The sequence below is a fragment of the Erpetoichthys calabaricus genome, chromosome 15, assembly GCF_900747795.2.
Source record: "Erpetoichthys calabaricus chromosome 15, fErpCal1.3, whole genome shotgun sequence".
Classification (NCBI taxonomy): domain Eukaryota; kingdom Metazoa; phylum Chordata; class Cladistia; order Polypteriformes; family Polypteridae; genus Erpetoichthys; species Erpetoichthys calabaricus.
In genome coordinates, this window is record NC_041408.2 from 77,431,331 (window position 1) to 77,451,418 (window position 20,088).

Sequence of the window (20,088 nt, forward strand, 5' to 3'; positions counted from 1 at the left end):
TTCTCACCCAATTGCTCAGTATGGCTGGCAGGCTAGCTCTATAAAGAGGGTCGGGGTTGTTCCAAAGTCTTCCATTTAAGAATTCTGGAGACCACTGTGCTCTTGGGAACCTTCAATGCTGCAGGCAGTTTTCTGTAGCCTTCTCCAGATCTGTGCCGCAGCATAAGCTCCGCAGGTAGTTCTTCAACCTCATTCATGGCTGGGACCTTCAATAGACAGCTTTCCTAATCAAGTCCAGTCAACCACAGACCACAGATGGACTCCAAGCATGGTGAGGAAACATCTCCATGATGATCAATGGAATGGGATGCACCAGCCCCAGATTTCAAGTGCCACAGCAAAGGGTCTGAATATTTGTGTCAGTGTGAGAAATTCCTAAAATCCTGTTTTTGCTTTGTCTTTCTGGAGAGTGTTGCTTGATGAGGAGGAAAGAATGAATTGAAATGATTTTAGCCTAAAGCTGCAACATCACAAGATGTGAAAAAAAAAAAAAATGAATAGTGACTGCTTTTTTGAAGGAACTGTAGATGCATGGATGTCAACTTTTTAGATGACAAAGCCACTGCTGATATCTGCTGCTTTAATTCCACATAAACAGCAGCCTTATATACACTAAACATCGAGGTAAACCTGATACATCCCCACATTATCGCCATTTTACTTGTTATTTTTAATCGATAATTTCACACCGAACTGTAAGGCTGCCCTGTCTCTTCACGAATCAACTGCCTGGGGATTGCAGTTATGCTCTGGTGTAACGAAAATTTTAGATATCTCCATAAAATCAGCCACTTTTCTTTTTCTTTGCCTCTTGTCTTTTATTTACTAGATGTTAAAAAGAAGCAGCGTCCTAAGAGTCTCTGACTGAGTGTTTCTTGCTTTTAGTTCAAATATTTGAAATCATAAAAGAGCTGCTACATGCCACCCCGCCCCCACATCATGGATCTCCTTCATTTGATTTCAAAGGAGAACTCGAAACTGTCATTTCGTGTGCGAGCGGCTCTTCTCTTTTTTTTTTTGTAGGGGCTAACGGGATCTTTTGTTTTTTTTAACGGTCTCCTGATGTCGATGCTTTCGTACGTGAAGTCGGGCTGTGCGGTCTTGTGGCGTGCCTCCTCGTGACCTTCACGCGTCCGCCTACGGACATTCATCCCTTCACAGCTCCCGTTATAGAACGCACTGAAAGTTAAATTCGCTTTAATGGGAGTTGCATGTATAGAATGACGAGATTAACAAATCCGCAGCGTCGAGACAATTAATAGACAGCATTTATCAAAGTCAGTTTGAGATCAGGTTGTTAATTAAAAAAAGAAAAAAATAACCCGTAAACTTACATGATGAGAGATTCGGGACAGTCACTCTCCTCCTCATAAAGCGCGGCGGGCTGCAGTCCCGTCCAATTCGACTCCCAGACAGCACCTCGGTGACGGGAGCGCGCACCTGCCGGCCGCCTCGTCCCACATTTGGACCACCGAATCTGCGAATCAGCGGCCTGCCTCCACAAGGTCGTGTAACGTGAAAGTGACAAGACAGTACTCAAGTAAAATATTTGTAGCTGACTGCAAAAGGCTGAGAACGCGATGAAATACACAAGAGGAAGAGAGAAAAAGAAAGAAAGAAAGAGAAACCGGCAGAGCGCAGCTTCAGCCAAAGTCTGCCGCGACAGCCGCCGGCTTTCGGTGATACACTCCGGGGACAAGTGGGCTCCCGAAATAGATGGGTCCATTGAAACGGTATGTTCAGAAAAGCTCCTGAGGTTAAAGCTGCAGTTGTTCACGTACCCCTGCAAGCCACTCTTAGCACAAGGTATTGAGAAGTTTAACCTTCTTTTTAAAAAGCAAACAATAAAAAATGTCCTTTAGAACAGGGGTCTTCAACTCCAGTCCTAGACCAGTACTGTGGATGCAGGTTTTCATTTTAATCTTTCTTATAGTGTACCAGCTTTTGCTGCTAATTAACTTCTTTGCCCTTCATTTGATTTTATGTGTTTCTTAAGATTCAGTCCTCTGAATTGGACCCAAATGAGCCTACAGATGACCAGTTAAGCCGGTGCCTCAAACTCCAACCAATTTCACTCCAACCAGTTTCTTAATTAGAGGCCGATTCTTGTTAATTAACCCCATTTTTTAAATCCATGGCTTGTTACAGCTTTTAATCTGCCACAGCAAACATTTCCAAAAGTGTTGTTTTTCTTCTTTCTAAGAAACCCTCAAATGTTTTGTGGACCTGAGCAGAACAACATTACTGAGACCTTTGCCTGTCTTTATATTCATATAATGTGTATTGGGCAATATATCTCATTATTGTTTGGCTGCTAATTACGGAAAAAAAGTAATAGTTAAGGGGTCTGCAGTCTTAAGTAGCAAATCAGTTTAAATTAAGGCAGAAGAGTTCATTAGTAGAAAAAACTGGTCACTAATTAATAAAAGAGTTGAATGAAAGCCTGCAGCCACAGTAGCACTCCAGGACCAGAGCTGGAGACCCCCACTTTAGAAAAATGTTACATTTAAAACCACATGCTGTCAATGTTTGTATGCCTTGAGCCCCATCCAGGATGATGTGCACTGTAAGTTAAGAAGCAGCTGCCATAATAAAAGTAACTTTAATGGCACCCATGGAGAATAACTACTCTTCATAGCATAACTGTCTGAAAACCACTAAATCCAATTCAAGAGGTGGCAGCCATCACCAGCGGTATAGGGTACAAGGCAAGAGCCAGTCCTGAAGATGATTGCAGCTCATCACAGAGTTCTGTTTCATATGAACACCATCCAAAGGCACCTTCAAACAATTGATTTTACAGATTGATAGATATGAAAGGAACTATGTGATAGATAGATAGATAGATAGATAGATAAGGCACAGTGTAATAGATAGATAGATAGATGGGGTGAAAGGCACTATTAGATAGATAGATAGATAGATAGATAGATAGTTAGATGGGGTGAAAGGCACTATATGATGGATAGATAGATAAATAGATGGATAGATAGATAGATAGGATGAAAAGCACTATATGATAGATAGATAGATAGATAAGGCACAGTGTAATAGATAGATAGATAGATGGGGTGAAAGGCACTATATGATAGATAGATAGATGGGATGAAAAGCACTATATGATAAGATAGATAGATAGATAGATAGATAGATAGATAAGGCACAGTGTAATAGATAGATAGATAGATAGATAGATAGATAGATAGATAGATAGATGGGATGAAAAGCACTATATGATAGATAGATAGATAGATAGATAGATAGATAGATAGATAGATAGATAGATAGATAGATGGGATGAAAAGCACTATATGATAGATAGATAGATAGATAGATGGGGTGAAAGGCACTATATGATAGATAGATAGATAGATAGATAGATAGATAGATAGATAGATAGATAGATAGATAGATAGATAGATGGGGTGAAAAGCACTATATGATAGATAGATAGATAAGGCACAATGTAATAGATAGATAGATAGATAGATAGATAGATAGATAGATAGATAGATAGATAGATAGATAGATAGATAGATAGATAGAGAGATAGATAGATAGATATCACTTTATTTGTCCTCAAGGATAACATTTGGCTTTTTATGGAAGCTTAATAAATAAATAAATAAATATTACTATATTATGACAAACAGCAAACCCCTCTCAATCACACACTAGAATGTCTAAAAACTTCTAACTTTGCTATCCTAGTCCCAGTGAGGTATTAAACAGACGTATTGTTGTTGGTATAAAGGAGCTCACGTAGCTTTTCTTGACACACTTCAGATGAATAATTTGTTGGCTGAAAGTCCTCACAGTGTTAGGGTGTCTGAGAAAGGTTGAGCAGCATTGTTCATAATGGCACTCAGTTTTGTTTTAATTCTTTCTCTGTTGCTACCACCTCCAGAGGGTTCCAGAGTGTGTCATATAATTGAGTTTGCCCTTTTAATTAGCTTGTTGATTTGGTGGGCTTCTCTTGGAGTGGTGTTACCAGACGAGCACAACACAGCATCGAAAATCACACTGGTCATCACAGAGTTATAGAAGATGTGAAGGATGTGACTTCCCACATGTTCTGCCCTTTCTTTTATAGTTTTTCTGTGTTCCAAGATAACAATTTATTTTTTGTATAGCCTAAAATCACACAAGGAAGCGGACAAAAAGCGGACGTACGAGCCGAGCAGCAGCGAGCGGGGTCTCACACACACACACACACACACACACACAAACACATAGCTTTCAACAAGCACCAAAAGACAAAAATAGCCAACAACTAATCAAATTTTCAGGTAACTTCAACTGGAGTAAACTGAAGTAAAGCCGACAGTGGATGAGGAGAAGTAACCAACAGTGCCAAGTTAAAGTGGATTGCCCAGCGGGTAGTGAAAGCTTAAAGCCAACGGTCTTTCAAACATACCAAGACCAGTCCAAACTGTCATTAATGTGGGACCCCATGTTCCAGTAGGAATGAACCACCTCCATATCCATATGTGACTAGTGACCGGACACAGAGGTTCTTTGGTGAGGTGAAAGTCAATAAGCAGTTCTTTGGTTTTTCTGATGTTTAGTTGCGGACAATTCTCAAAGTTCTCCCCTTGACTCCTCTCCTCTCCTCTGTCTCATCCCCCTTATCAATACATTCCATAAGTGCAGAATCATCTGAGAATTTCTGCAAGTGACATGGCCTGCTGTTAGATTTATAGTCAGAGGTGTACAGAGTGAAGAGGACAGGAGATGGTCCTGTTCCTTGTGGTGCTCCAGTGTTGCTCAAACAGTTCTTGAGCCTCACAAACTGCCCAACAGATGATGGTAACACAGGCTCACCCACCTGCATATCCCTAAGCTTTTCCCTTAACAGAGATGGCTGGATGGTATTGAAGGCAGAAGAGAAATTTCAAAAAAACAGAATCCTCACAGTGCTGCCAGCTTCGTCCAGATGGGAATCAGCCTTGTGGCGCTAACAGATAATTACATCCTCCACGCCAATCTGTGTCTGACAGACAAACTGCAGAGGGTCCTGATTCTATGCAGTAGCTGTCAGTCATTTTCCAACCCGCTATATCCTAACACAGGGTCACGGGGGTCTGCTGGAGCCAATCCCAGCCAGCACAGGGCGGAAGGCAGGAACAAATCCCTGGGCAGGGCGCCAACCCACCGCAGGGCTACAGTAGCTGTATTCTGAGCAAATTAAGACGCTGTCTTAGGGTGAGACAGTGAGCCGTGGGAAGTGAATGACCATGAAGCGCTGAGTGATTTAATATAGCTCAACACAATCTCAAGTTGTTGCACAGGTACAGTGAAGCTGTTTTTATATTTCTACAATTTTCATTTTGACAGGTTAAGTAACTGAGCCTTCGGCAGGACACCAGTCCATCACAGGGTCCTCTCACACTCACACACACACACACTCACACACGAACACTTGGCCAGTTTGGAATGGCCGTTAACCAGACACACACACGTCTGCACAAACCTGACTGAGACATGGAGACAAACATGCAAACTCCACAAAGAAAGGAGCAGGTGAAATTTCTCTTGTTCTTGAATTTTGTGTACTGCACTTGATGCTCAGCAGATGGCACTGCTGTTCTTCTTCTTCTTCCTATTATGGTGTTCTATATCACGTCATTGATCTCTGTAATTTGCTTGATGCTCAGCAGGTTACGTCACATGCCGATCACTTTGCCGTAAGAAACCCACAAGTGTATGTCAGTTTTCCAGGGTTGCCGCTACCTAAAATGTTTCGCATTTTGAAAATGTACGAGGGCATAAGCTTTCAATTAAGACCAAGATCAAGGTTCTAGCCACAGTAGTCCACAAGTAATCACGTAATAAACAGAGAGGCCTTAGCATTTTATGTATATACAGTTAAATCACCTGTTGTGATGGGTAGCCAGTGTTATGATTTCAGTTGGCCACTAGGCAGTGCCATGCTTATTGCTAGACATGAAGATAGAGGCCCGAGGATATTACACTTGAGTGGCACTTGCCACTAGTAACAGCTGACCACACTGATGGCCCTCTCTTTAGCAGAGCGGCACTTGTTATTGAAGTTTTGGCAGAAGAGCCAGCATTCAGTCTGTCAAGTCATTAAGCTCAGATTAGGAGGAATTTCCTGACCCAACAAAGAGCATTGAAAGCTGCTGACGGATGTCAAAGAAAACTTTTGTTTTGTTACTTTTGGCGCAGTGGAGGAAAAACGGTTATCACCCCTGCCTCGCCACTTGTATGTCGAGTTTGCACTTTATCTCCCAGTGTCTGCCTATGCTTTGGGTGCTAACGGCATTCATCAGGTCATTTTAAGTGAAAACTCTGAGTTTGCCTCATATGAGCAAAATTATTTTGTGATGGAGCAGCACCCCATCCTGGGTGGTCTTCTGCCTTTGTGCTCTGTGCTGCTACTTAAAGACTCCAACGCAGTGGAAAAAAAGGTGTAGTCTCAGAAGATAAAATGAATGGTTGGACAATTGTGTGGAGAGCAGACGTCCTGTCCTGAGCTGATTCCTGCTTTGTGCCCGAGGCTGCTAGGAGATTCAATGACTCAGTGTGATGCAGATTCAGAAAATGGAGTTAATGGATGATTATAACATTGTAGGAGTTTGCATCCTGTCCATGGTTGGTTCTGCCAATGTCTAAAGACAGAACATCGCAGGTTACATCAGCCTTATCATGGAGTGTGGAAATCCAAATCCTCAGGCACTCAGTGTGGATTCTGGTGTGTGGTGTAGTAGCTAATAAGTGGAGCGGAATGGACCAAGCTGTGGGTTCAGATCCATCCCTCTGTCGTCTCACTTCTTTTCAAATGTTGTTTGGCTTCAGTTCTTAGAAATTAAAAAGTGTGCACAATACACAAAACCAAAAGAATGACCTCAGGTCAATTTTAGTTGGCCAGCAGTCACCAGCATCTTGAATTTCCAAATAGTGACGAAGCCTGGCTGAAGAGCAGAGTTTGGGTTATTTTCTGTAATAAGTCTCAGTCACTTTCTCATTGAGGTTTCCACTTTCTTTCTGTGTATACATGTTGCATTTCCTCCTGCATCCCAAAAATCTGCAGGTTTGGTTAAGTGGATGGTCTGAATTAATCCAACAAGGGTGTGTGAATGAGCTGCAATCCCTTCCAGGATTGGCTCCTACTCTGCATTCAAAGCTGCTGAGATGTGTTCTCCTTCCTGTAGCAGGCCATGGCACATTAGATGACTTTTCTGTCAATTTTCAGCCATAGCCTTCATTTTCATAATCTTACTGAGTTGGCGGCAGTTGGCAGTGTGTGCCCATAAAGGACAGTCGTGTACTGTGACGTACCCAGTCTTTAGTCATAAGGGTGGGCATGGTGTGCATGACAGCTGACAGCCAATTAATACTCATTTGGAAGCACAATTCAAATAATGCAGTGATGAGGAAAACGCAACACGAGTGTTTTAGACCTCACAAACAGAAGAGCTGCTCATCTGTCTGATATCTCATGTTCTAAATAGAGAATGGAAGAAGGAAAGCACCTTGAGCATGGGAAAGGTGCTATATAAATAAAATGTATTATTATTAAAAAGGGTCAAGAGTGTGGCTGAAGTCACTGTAACTGGTAACCCTTGGTACAGCACCGGCTCCATCAGGCAGCATGTTATTGGCTGTCACGTTAAAACGATGGAGGAGGACTATACTGGAAGGTTGGCACGCAGTCTCTAAATCTGACATGGCCAGTGATTTTTCAGTTGTGTAAACTGATACTATCCAGTGAGGAGAGCAGCAAATTCAGTCGGTAAATCTGACATATCCAGCTACTAGAAGTCATGTAATATGACATCAGCTTAATTTGATCTTTGAAATGACTGATTCATAAAACTGACCTGTCATTTGTCCCAAATGTGATGCCAAATGAACATACCTTCAACAGCAGGGGTCTCCAACTCCGGTCCTGAAGTGCTACTGCGACTGCAGGTTTTCGTTCTAACCCTTCTCTTAATCAGTGGCCAGTTTTTGCTGCTAATTAACTTCTTTTCCCCTCATTTTAATTGACTTGCTTTTTTAAGATTCAGTCCTCCAAATGGCCTCATTTTTTTTCTTAAACAACACCCAAACAGAAATAAGATGTGAAGTGAGCCAACAGATGACCAGCAAAGTGTGGGCCTCAAACTCCAGCCAAGTTTCTTAATTAGAAGACGATCTGGCCTGTTGCTGCTCTCATTCTGCCACAGCAGACGTTTTGAAAACTGTGAATTTTTTTTTTTTCTAAGAAACCATCAAATCTTTTGTGGACCTGATCAAAAGATGGGTACACGTTGCTGGTTGTGTGTTATCTTGATTTGTATCTCATTATTGTTTGCCTTCTAATTAAGGAAAAAAAATGAATTAAGGGGCCTGAGTCTTAATTAGCAAATCAATTAAATTAAAGTCAAAAAAAGTTCATTAGCCTCAAAAACTGGTCACTAATTAAGAAAAGGGTTAAATGAACACCTGGAGCCCCTGCAGCACTCCAGGACCGGAGTTGGAGACCCCTGGTCTACAGAATAGTCAGGAAAAGGCCGTGAGCAGGAGTAGTCTACTCCTCTCTGTGGGAATCTTTGAACGGAATATGAGTGTAGTGAGAAGTCAAGCAAAATGAGGCCTTTTAGTGGCTAACTAAAAAGATTACAATATGAATATGCAAGCTTTTAAGGCAACTCTGAAGAAGGGGCCTGAGTTGCCTCTGAAAGCTTGCATATTGTAATCTTTTTAGTTAGCCAATAAAAGGTGTAATTTTGCTTGACTTCTCACTACATTCACCATGGCTAACACGGTACAACACCCTAGTACTAAAGGAATATGAGTAGATTATCAGCGGGTAAAGGTTTCCTTGTTATCAAGGTGTCTTCATCAGACTAATCTCCTTTTAACTGCTTTTTCAGGGTAATTGAAGCTATGATAAGATGCCTTTGTCAAGGTCTTATTAAGATAGGACAGATTTCTTCCTTGGAACGCACTGTACATTTTCCCCTCTGATTCCACTCTCTCATTCTCTCATCCTGCTCGTCTGATGATTCAACTTTCTGTTCTCTGAGCTTTTCACAGACGTTTGGTGGGACAATTGCATAGATTTATTCTCTTTTTACTTGAAAGTGTGTCATAAAGCATCAGGGCTCGCAGGTTCCTTTCTGGAACTGAATACGGTGACTTGGAACTGGTAGCCTTTCGGTGAAGGTAAGGGGTGTGGATTTTTCAGTTCACAAAAACCTGAAATTGGTTGAAAAGGGGCCAAATGTCGAGGAAGTGCTCGAATACGATCAAACGTGTGGCCAATGGGACAGGTGGCCTGGCCGAGGCAGTCAGACTCTCATTATAGTAAAAGAGACTGAACAAAGGATCTCAGAAAAAAAGAACACAAGAACAGGCCATTGAACCCAACATGAGCCGGTCAGGTGTATTTTCTTAACTTTTGCACAACATCATCAAGATGAGATCTGAAGGTCCCCAAAGTATGATTTGTCTATTACACCATTTTGTAGCCTTTTCAACATATCTAAGGTTATCACTGTGACAAAAGTGTCTGTGTGAAATGGGCCCGTGCCCCGCTTTGATTTGTGCCCAGTTGTCTACTTGTTAAGCTCCTTTTCAAGTACAGTCATATGAAAAAGTTTGGGAGCCCCACTTAATTCTTTGGATTTTTGTTTCTCATTGGCTGAGCTTTCAAAGTAGCAAGCTCCTTTTAATACGACATGCCTTATGGAAACAGTAGGATTTCAGCAGTGACATTAAGTTTATTGGATTAACAGAGAAAAGCCAAGCAAAATGACACCTTTTATTGGCTAACTAGAAAGATTACAATATGCAAGCTTTCGAGGCAACTCAGGCCCCTTCTTCAGGCAAGATGTAATACAGAAACTGAAGTTTCCTATGTTTATATACACACTCTAGGACAAGAAACAACATTGGTAAATCTTTAAATGAGAGATTTTGTATGTAAAAAATTAATAGATTCATTCAGGCTAGGGTTAATTTAGCAAGAGAGAAAAGAACAATGTATTGTCAAGATCTCTGGATAAGATAACTGTCCAACAAAGTCTTTTGAAGTTTGTAATGAGTTTTTCAAAACAATGTGGGTCTGTAGTCAGGTTGTCTGTCATTCTGAGAGATGTAAACAATCCTCATATCTGGCCATAAAACTCTTGTCTTTATTCAATCCATGTTGTAATGTATTAAATTTTAGCATGAGTTTAACTTCCCATTCTTTTCTCTCTTGCTGTGTTTTGAAGTTGCCCATAAGCACTGTGACCTTAAAGTCCTTCTCACAGTGTCCATGGCTGTTGAAGTGGGCCGCCACAGGAACATCTGTGTTGCCATGTTTAATGTGGAACCTGTGTAAGTTCATTCTCTGGCGGAGTGTTTGTCCAGTTTCTCCCACATAGAGTGCAGTGTCAGGACATTTCATGCAGAAAATTAGGTAGACTACATTAGATGATCTGCAGGAAAATGATCCCTTGATGTGATGTTCGAGTCGGCAGTGTGGTATAACTATACGGTCTGTATCATAGATGTGGGCACATGTTTTGCATCTTTTCTGTAGGCATGGAGATGTGCCATTTTCTGTTGGTTCATTTAGGGAGCCTCGGACAATTAATTGTTGAAGGTTTGGTGGTTGTCTGTATGCCAGGAGGGGAGGTTCAGGAAATACATTTTTCAGTGTTTGGTCATTGTTTAGTATTGGCTGAAGTTCTTTTATAATTTTTCGAAGTGTTTCAAGATGTGGGTTGTAGGTGACAACAAGGGGGATGCGATCCTTGTTGTCTTTGTTTTTATATTCCAGAAGGTTGTCTCTGGGTATGGCAGTAGCTCTTCTTATTTGAGTGTCTGTTGTTTTCGGGGTGTAACCTTGTTTGATGAAATCTTGTCTGAGCTCCTGCAGTTGTTGATCCCGGTCTGTTGGGTCTGAGCAAATACGATTGTAACGTATTGCTTGGCTGAAAATAATGGAGCGCCTTATATGCTTGGGGTGGAAGCTATCATTTTTCAGGTAGGTCCGTCTGTCTGTCGGTTTGTGAAAAATAGAAGTTACAAGGGTGTTGTCTTTCAGTTGAACGGTGGTGTCAAGGAAGCTGACTTCTGTTTTTGAGTAATTCAGCTTCAGCTTTATGTTGGGGTGAAAACAATTATATTCATTATGAAAATGGAGGAGGTCCTTTTCACTGGCAGTCCAGATTATGAAGATGTCATCTATGTAACGGAGATACAACATTGGTTTTACGATGCACATTGACATGAAATCTTCCTCCAATTTTGCCATAAAAAGATTTGCATAGATTTGCATGGATTAACAGAAAATATGAAGTGGATTGGTGATTCTAAATTTGCCCTAGTGTGTGCTTGGTGTGTGGATGTGTTTGTGTGTGTCCTGCGGTGGGTTGGCACCCTGCCCAGGATTGGTTCCCTGCCTTGTGCCCTGTGTTGGCTGGGATTGGCTCCAGCAGACCCCCGTGACCCTGTGTTCGGATTCAGCAGGTTGGAAAATGGATGGATGGATGGATGAAATATGCATCATAACAAAATTAAACAGGTGCATAAATTTGGGCACCCCAACCGAGATATGACATCAATACTTAGTTGAGCCTCCTTTTGCAAATAAAACAGCCTACAGAGTCTAGATGCTGTCCTCCTATAGCCTTTGAGGAGTGTCTGGATTCTGGATGGAGGTATTGTTGACCATTCTTCATACAAAATCTCTCCAGTTCAGTTAAATTTGATGACTGCCAAGCATGGACAGCCTGCTTCAAATCATCCCATAGATTTCCGATGATATTCAAGTCAGGGGACAGTGACGGCCATTCCCAGAACATTGTACTTCTCCCTCTGCATGAATGCCTTTGTAGATTTCGAACTGTGTTTTGGGTCATTGTCTTGTTGGAATATCCAACCCCTGCGTAACTTAAACTTTGTGACTGATGCTTGAACATTATCCTGAAGAATTTGATATTGGGTTGAATTCATCCGACCCTCGACTTTAACAAGGGCCCCAGTTCCTGAACTAGCCACACAGCCCCACAGCATGATGGAACCTCCACCAAATTTGACAGCAGGTAGCAGGTGTTCTTCTTGGAATGCGGTGTTCTTCTTCTGCCATGCAAAGCGCTTTTTGTTCTGATCAAATAACTCAAATTTTTGTCTCATCAGTCCAAAGCACTTTGTTCCAAAATGAATCTGACTTGTCTAAATGAGCATTGGCATACAACAAGCGACTCTGTTTGTTGTGGGAGTGCAGAAAGGGCTTCTTTCTCATCACCCTGCCATACAGATGTTCTTTGTGCAAATTGCGCTGAATTGTAGAATGATGTACAGATACACCATCTGCAGCGGATGTTCTTGCAGGTCTTTGGAGGTGATCTGTGGGTTGTCTGTCACCATTCTGACAATCCTGCACATATGCCACTCCTGTATTTTTCTTGGCCTGCCAGACCTGCTGGGTTTAACAGCAACTGTGCCTGTGGCCTTCCATTTCCTGATTCCATTCCTTACAGTTGAAGGTAGCTTTTTGTAGCCTTCCCCTAAACCAGGAGACTGAACAATCTTTGTTTTCAAATCTTTTGAGAGTTGCTTTGAGGATCCCATGCTGTCACTCTTCAGAGGAGAGTCAATGGGAAGCACAACTTGTAATTGACCACCTTAAATACCTTTTCTCATGATTGGACACACCGGTCTATGGAGTTCAAGGCTTAACGAGCTCATCCAACCAATTTCGTGTTGTAAGTAATCAGCATTGAGCAGTTAAATGCATTCAAATCAGCAAAATTACAAGGGGACCCACATTTCCGCACAGCCAGTTTTTCACATTTGATTTAATTTCATACAACTAAATACTGCTTCACTAAAAATCTTTGTTTGGAAAACACCGCAGTACTCAGATGTTCCTAGGAAATGAAAGACATACCACTGTTATCTTTTTTGTTGGAAGTAGAGTCAATTATGATGCAGGCTGAGAGGGGTTCCCAAACTTTTTCATATGACGGTATCAGCTGGGATCCACTGTTCTTATTCCCTTCATAGCTTTCAGCACTTCAGCCTTGTCACAATGACTACTGGAGTGCAACTCATTGTTTTAGTGAACTCCGTCTTGGACAGTGGCTGTCGGGAAAAGTACCAGAGCTGAATTTACTTTTACAGAAATGACAAACAGGTTTACCTGCACGTGAAAACTTTATTCAATTTAGGATTTGTGTGTTATGATATGTTGCCCACTGCATTGAAATCAAGATACATCCATCTTCATTGCCATCCGCACCAGTTAACACCACATGTGGGTGCCACTTTGTGTCTTTTTGTGACAGATTGGACTTAACATGACACTTTAATTGCAGAGATAGCACAGTTGCCTTTTTAATTACTGAATATGGATTGGATTTGTGTTTTCTCTACATTTGTACAAAGTTATTTCTATTCATGATATATGCTCTTGTTTTGCCACATTTTCTTTTACTATTTTTTTGTAAAACATCTTTCCAGTACATAATTGAGCAAAAAAATTGCTACTCAACAGAGGCTTCTGTATCATAATTAGAACATTAGAACAATCTGGATGAGAACAGGCCATTCAGCTCAACAAAACTTGCCAGTCCTATCCACTTATTCTTCTACAGTAACAACAACAACAGCAACATTTATTTCTATAGCACATTTTCATACAAAAAAGTAGCTCAAAGTGCTTTACATAATGAAGAAAAGAAAAATAAAAGACAAAGCCTACCATAACAACAAGTTGAAATTTGAAAGTCCCTAAAGTCTTACTGTCTACCGCACTACTTGGTCGCTTATTCCGAGTGTCTGTGGTTTTCCGTGTAAAGAAAAACTTTCTAATGTTTGTACGAAATTTACCCTTAAGTTTCCAATTGTGTCCCTTTGTTCTTGGTGAACTCATTTTAAAGTTGCCGTCTCGATCCACTAGACTAATTCCCTTCATCATTTTAAACACTTCAGTCAGGTCTCCTCTTAATCTTCTTTTGCTTAAACTGTGAAGGCTCAGCTCTTTTAATCATTCCTCATAACTCAACCCCTGTAACTCTGGCATCAGCCTAGTCGCTCTTCTCTGGACTTTTTCTAGCTCTGCTATGTCATTTTTGTAGCCTGGAGACCAAAACTGCACGCAGGACTCCAGACGAGGCCTCACCAGTGTGTTCTAAAGCTTGAGCAGACCCTCCTTGGACTTGTACTCCACACATCAGGGTGCTATATACAATGATATTCTTAATGGCTTGTGAACACTGTCTCTCAGTTGATAGCGTAGAGTTCACTACAACTCCTAAATCCTTCTCATAAGGGGTACTCTTGATTTTCAGCCCCCCCCCCCCCCACTGTGTATTCAAACCTCACATTTTTACTTCCTATGTAGTGAGAAGTCAAGCAAAATGACACCTTTATTGACTAACTACATCTTGCCTGAAGAAGTGGCCTGAGGTGCCTTGAAAGCTGGCATATTGTAATCTTTTTAGTTAGCCAATAAAAGGGGTCATTTTGCTTGACCTCTCACTACATTCACAATGGCTAACATGGTACAACACCCTAGTACTACTTCCTATGTGTAATGTGTAATGAGCCGGCTATACTTCCTTAGAAGGCTGGTGTCCTTCAACATCTGCAATAAGATGCCACAGATGTTCTATCAGATGGTTGTGGCGAGCGCCCTCTTCTATGCGGTGGTGTGCTGGGGAGGCAGCATAAAGAAGAGGGACGCCTCACAACTGGACAAACTGGTGAGGAAGGCAGGCTCTATTGTAGGCATGGAGCTGGACAGTTTGACATCCATGGCAGAGTGACGGGCACTGAGCAGACTCCTGTCAATCATGGAGAATCCACTGCATCTACTGAACAGGATCATCTCCAGACAGAGGAGCAGCTTCAGCGACAGACTGCTGTCACCGTCCTGCTCCACTGACAGACTGAGGAGATTGTTCCTCCCCCACACTATGCGACTCTTCAATTCCACCCGGGGGGGTAAACGTTAACATTATTCAAAGTTATTGTCTGTCTGTATACCTGCATTGTTATCACTCTTTAATTTAATATTGTTTTTTATCAGTAGGCTGGTGCTGGAGTATGTGAATTTCCCCTTGGGATTAATAAAGTATCTATCTATCTATCTATCTATCTATCTATCTATCTATCTATCTATCTATCTATCTATCTATCTATCTATCTATCTATCTATCTATCTATCTATCTATCTATCTATCTATCTATCTATCTATCTAATTAAATTGCAATAAAACTGAACTCCTGCAAATTGGGACTAAAATGCAACTTAATAAAATGAGCTCCTTCCCAGTCCATCTTGGTGGTGATCTCATCAGACCTGTCTCTACTGTAAAAAATCTTGGTGTCATTTTTGATTCCTCCCTCTCTTATTCCGCCCACATAAGTCACATTAAGAAACTTTCTTACTTTCACCTCCGTAACATATCACGTGTTCGCTCCTTCCTCTCCTTTTCTAATGCTGAGAAACTTGTCCATGCTTTTATCACATCCCGCATCGATTATTGTAATTCCCTACTGGCAGGTGCCCCTTCTAATCTTATATCACAGCTCCAGCTTATTCAAAACTCAGCTGCAAGAGTCCTTACATGGACCAGCAGCAGCGAGCACATAACACCCATCCTGCTCCGTCTTCACTGGCTCCCTGTGTCTTACAGAATTGAATATAAAATCCTACTAATAACCTACAAAGCCTTAAACGACCTCGCGCCAAACTACATCAGTGACCTTCTCCATCACTATGTGCCTGCCCGCCCACTAAGGTCTTCTGATTCTGGCAAACTTGTTGTGCCCCTCACTAATCTACACTCCATGGGTGACAGGGCCTTCAGCTGTATAGCGCCCAGACTCTGGAATGACCTACCAAAAACAATCAGGTCAGCTGACTCCATGAATTCTTTTAAAAAACAACTCAAAACTCATCTGTTCAGGAAGGCTTTTAGCTCTACCTGACTTTATTACCCTTCTCTCAGTTTACTTCTCTGTCAAGATGCTCATGTAACCTGTGTGTGTGTGCTAGACCATCAATTATGTTGTCTGTTTCTTTTTTTTCAGAATTCACTGTCTTAATCTTCTTTATTTATTTATCTGGTTTGTACAATGCTATATACGGTATACGCTGCTGTTCTTTATTATATTCTGTAAGTGCCTTGAGCATGGGAAAGGCGCTATATAAATAAAATGTATTATTATTATCTATCTATCTATCTATCTATCTATCTATCTATCTATCTATCTATCTATCTATCTATCTATCTATCTATCTATCTATCTATCTATCTATCTATCTACTTTACATACTTTACATTTACTGACATTAAATTTCATCTGCCGCAAATCTGCCCAAGCCTGTAGGCTGTCCAGTCCCAAGTTAATTCAACAGATTATTCTGCCAATCCAACTATCTTGGTATCATCTGCAAACTTAATTAGCTTGTTACTTATATTCCTATCCAAATCACTTATATAAATTAAAAATGGTTATATCTTGGCCAGGGTTCCTTCCCTGGCTGGTGTAAAAAGTCTTTTTGTTCAATTTTGCGCCATTAAGGTTTCATGTTATTTTCATTTATGGTCTGCTTTGGTTTCTATGTTTTATGTGTTTTGTGGGTGGTCCCCCAAGGCTACCTACCAATCACCACTAGTTACTGCCTTCTACCCTATAAATCTGGAGGGTCTTCCACAGTTCCTGGTGGTTCATTCTGAATGGTGAGTTCTTGTGCTTTTTATAAATATGGTGTTCTGTATTTCGACTGTTCTTAAGATCTCCATCTTCTTTCCCTTTTCTTTGACCTGAGGGTAAAACAAACAATAAGGAGCCAGCAAGGTTAGCTCCTAGGGCAGCAGTATGAGAATTAGCTTGAAGCATAGAAAGAGACTGAGGAGCAGTGAGTCTGACAGAGTTCTGCTCGGGTTGGGTTTTTGTTGTCTTGCTTTGGTTATCTTTCAAGGACATAACAAAGGGAGGAGTAGAGACCCCTAAATAAAGGAGGTGCTTTCCGATAAACAGCTCTGTTCGGGCCTACTAACTCAATATTTGAGCTGGTGTGCTAATTCTTTTTCTTTGCACTTTGGATCATTACGATATATGATAATTGTAACGTGGAATTTACAGTAATGTGCTGCTGTTGGCCATAGGTGGTCCTCCATATCTTTGACGTTCACAAAGAACACTTTGAGAAACACAGGTGCATGTGAAAGGTCCAGTACTCCAAAAATATTAAAGATGGATTGTTACATACAAAAGCATGTAGAGATTTGCCACTTTTAGATGGTGAACCTTTAACAGAATATGAAGGATCCAAAGTCTAAGAGTGCAACTGCTCATTTCAATGCATGTTGTCACCTCTTTTTATTTATTTGCAAATAGAAAATGTGGAAATTTAGGGTTTTTGTTTTTCTTCTTAAGTTACTTTCATTGCAATTTACACTTACTCAGGTAGTCTCAGTAATTTAACAAACTGAGATGATGTGAGGGCTCTGTGCTTCAATCCCCCCTTATCCTTCTTTATTTATTGATCCAAAACACAAGAGAAAGCACTGGTCACCTTATAAGTGCATATAACATGAGATGGGACCTGCAATCATCAATTAAAGCTGACTATGATCACTTGTACTCTTCTTTTTATGGAGAGCCCATCAAGATGAGACTGTGAAGGATTTCCAGTGAGGTTCTAAAAACTGTCAAAGGCAAAATCTGTAAATTCTGCTCAGCTCAGGGTAACAGAGACTCCTCTGACCGCTCGGGAAAAGTCTCTTTTTGTTCTCTTTCAGGTCTGGAATGCAAATGCTACGGTCACTGAATTCACTTCAGTCCTGTTCAGTTTATTCTCATAATGCATACTTTCAGTTAAAAGGTCAGCACGCTTTGAACTTCATCTCCAGTATTTCTTAGACACTGGCCTGTTCTGTTTGACCACTGAAGCGAGACCCTGTTATTTTACTGGTTTTACCGCTGTGCTGTGCAGATTGGTACAAGTTCAATACAAGTTCAATAAAAAGATGGAAGCGTAGACTCTGTCCTCTACCAGTTATCTAACTTAGCGTAATTCAACATAAATAAGAAGCCAACATCTTAACAATCTCAGAAACTACAGGAACTGACTCCAGTGTACAAAACATAAACATTTAGAAATTAGAGAAGCCCTGCAGCTGCATACATCTGGAAGGAGCAAATGAAGAGAAAGTTAATTCCACTCAAAAGACACAACTGTTGAGGCTTCATCAGATGAGTACCTGAAGAAGGTTTACCAAAGGGTGGGCCTTCTAATAAAAATTGAGGCAGAATATAGGAAATAGGGAAAAGAATGTCTGAGAAAATCTGATCAGCCTACCAACATAACTTGACAACATGGAGCTTCGCCTGCTACAACACTGCACTATAAGAAAATCTGCTTCCTTAAGGCTTGTTGAAACCCTGTGGTCAGCATGTGGTATGCCAGGAGTGGACATGGCTGCACGTGACATGTCTCCAGTGCAACAGGCCACGAAAGCTTCTGACTTCTGCACCACAGAGTGTTGTGGCACATGTCAAGAGTCAGCACAGCACAGCACACAAAACGTTCCCTTGATTTATGTCATCACTAGACGAAGAGCCCATTTCGACAATGTAAGATGAAACGGGCACGAGTGGAATAGTAGTAAGTATAAGCACCACAAACCTGATATAGGTGTATTGAATGAATACGTAATTAGGCCTGGAGCTGTAGTTGAAATCACCTTTCAGGCCTCTAGAGCTTTAATCGAAGTCGCCTTTCTCTTTGAATTTTTGCGGCGGTAAATCCGCCGCCTGCCGCGATGTCGGTCTCATAAGGTTTTTCAGGCAGCTGCGCAGAAGGCGACTGCGCATTCAGCTTCGGACGGACCCTGTCGCGATGTTGGTCGAAGTCGCCTTTCTCTTTGAATTTTCGTGGCCGTAAATCCGCCGTCTGCCGCGATGTCAGTCTCGTAAGGTTTTTCAGGCAGCTGTGCAGAAGGCGATTGCACATTCGGCTTCGGACATGCGCAGAAGGTGACGTGTGCAGAAGGCGACTGTGCATTCATTTCAGATGGACGTGAGTGAGTGAGTGAGTGAGTGAGTGAGTGAGTGAGTGAGTGAGTGAGTGAGTGAGTGAGTGAGTGAGTGAGTGAGTGAGTGAGGAGACTGGCAAATTATATATAAGATGAAAAAGCTGTTTTTTTTGATTGAGTTATGACAGCACTGTAGCAACTCTTGGATTATGGGACATCACTCTGAGCAAGTGGATTCTCAGGGCTAATGGGCTCTGCCGACTACGCTATACCAACGTCAAAGAAGTTATTCACTTTATTGCTGATCGGCTGGAAGGTGCTGGAAGACTGCATGGCTATTGCTGGATGTACACAAAGCGTGCGGCTCCATTTCAGGACCTCCTGTTTATCTACACTTAAGCCTCTAAAGGGTCATCCCAGCCCTGTGCATTAGTTCTTTATCGTGTTTGAAAGTCCAAAGGTTTTCCCTCTAAAGTTGTCCCCTGTGGTTCTCTGATAACCCGTTGCTTTCATTTTGCAGCAGATTTTGACAGCGTGTGCTATGCCACTGAGCACCGTGCAGTCCATAATCAGTGGTTCTGAAACTGTGGGGGAAGTAACAAAAAAGGGGGCGTGAAGATGTGAAAAAATGAAAACAAGAATCGGAAATATGAAAAATTCATCTACTGAAACCAAAACAAATTAACTTAAACTACTTTGTGATACTAGAAAAATAAATATAGAGTTAGATAAATGTCGATAAAAGTTAAGTAGGTATAATAAAATATGCATCTATGATATATCATTAATTAAAAAAGAACAAATTGGTACTAGTGGGCTCCTTTCAAAAAAACGTTAGGGGGCCGCGATTAAAACAGTTATGAAAACTCGGGTTAAAGTTAAAGGTTGAGAAATGCTGGTCTAAATTACCTACTGTACCATCCTGGAGTGTGTTTTGGACTAGCTTTCTCCATTGCACATCGATCACCATAACCACTACAGAGAAGTCATATTATGGTGGTCTTTGCACTGTGTTGCTTTTGACACCTCATTAGTCCTTATGTTACGTCACAAAAGGAACAGATTCCATATGACCCAGGGCTGAATGACGTTT

General features: G+C 41.3%; 2 protein-coding genes across 5 annotated transcripts in view; both read right to left on the minus strand.

Annotated features, from left to right (window-relative positions):
* Positions 1–20,088, minus strand: part of LOC114666113 (spectrin beta chain, non-erythrocytic 1) — a 521,913-nt gene that overhangs the window by 223,746 nt on the left and 278,079 nt on the right. The gene's annotated exons all lie outside the window — the stretch shown is intronic.
* Positions 1–20,088, minus strand: part of slc29a1a (solute carrier family 29 member 1a) — a 198,321-nt gene that overhangs the window by 172,372 nt on the left and 5,861 nt on the right. The window contains exon 1 of one of the 4 annotated variants that reach the window (XM_028820189.2): positions 1,335–1,497. The exons of 2 other annotated variants lie outside the window; for them this stretch is intronic. The gene's annotated coding sequence lies outside the window, so the exon portion shown is untranslated. Of the gene's footprint in view, positions 1–1,334; positions 1,498–20,088 lie in introns of those variants that run through there. One more of the 4 variants, XM_051919213.1, reaches the window with a different exon arrangement.